Raw genomic sequence first — 1,056 nt, forward strand, 5'->3', positions numbered from 1 at the left:
GTGAACAGTAAACAGCCATCAGGTGCTAATGATCCATTGTTAGGCTGATGGTCCTTCTTGACCATGTGATCAGCTGGTTCTGGTTGTCAGCAGCAAACTGGTTGATCCACTCTGAGAAGGTGCTATTTAAGAGACTGAGCTGAATACAGCACCTCAGACTGAAGAAGTCCTCAGGATGAGAGTCGAAACGTTTCTACACTTTTTGTTGTTTTCTTTTTTGAATGTCCAGAGGACCAGATTTAACTTTTTTAGAGAATGTATAAAAAGTTTATAAGTTTAAAAAGATGATTAAGTTAAAATTGTTGGGAAAGTATGGTGCCATAATATCTAATATTTTTTGTTTTCACTTTGGAGATCGGTCAATCCTAAGTTGTTGTTTTTGGTAGTTTCTTTTTTTTAAATAAGGGGCAGATATTATAATAATTTTTTTCTTCTTTCTGCACCTTTTCATTCAATGTTTTTATCTTTTGAATGGATTGTTTTTGTTTGTTTTAAATGAATGAATAAATCAATCAATAAATAAACAAACCATTATCATCACCTTCATTACCACCATCATCATCCTCATCATCACCATCATTATCATCATGATAATAATCATCCTCATCAACATAATCATCACCATCATCATCATCATCACCACCATCATCATCCTCATCCTCCTGAACATCATCATCCTCATTCATTCATCATGTCTAACTTTAAAACTCTAAAACTAAAGGGTCAGTCTTCAGAAAGTTTTACGATCAGATGATAAAGAACAAAGAACGTCCGTGAGTCACAGTTTGATGGAACAAAGTCCTCGCTCCTTCTGTCCCGTCCGTCAGTATGTATTAAACAGAAATTGGTTCCAGCAGAACCTCCTTCTGCAGCAGAGTCTCTCGCTGTGATGTTCTGTAACACTTCATCAGTTGATCACATGGTTGTGTGTGTGTGTGTGTGGGGGGGGGGGGGGGGGCACTCTCATTTCCATTGTTGCTTCAGTTTCTGTGGCTTCAAAACAAGCCCCAACTATTCAACCCAGGACTGTAAATCCTGCTTGGTTCTCAGTAGGAA

This window comes from Nematolebias whitei, chromosome 11 (genome assembly GCF_014905685.2).
Source record: "Nematolebias whitei isolate Nwh7 chromosome 11, NemWhi1, whole genome shotgun sequence".
In the NCBI taxonomy this organism is placed as follows: Eukaryota; Metazoa; Chordata; class Actinopteri; order Cyprinodontiformes; family Rivulidae; genus Nematolebias; species Nematolebias whitei.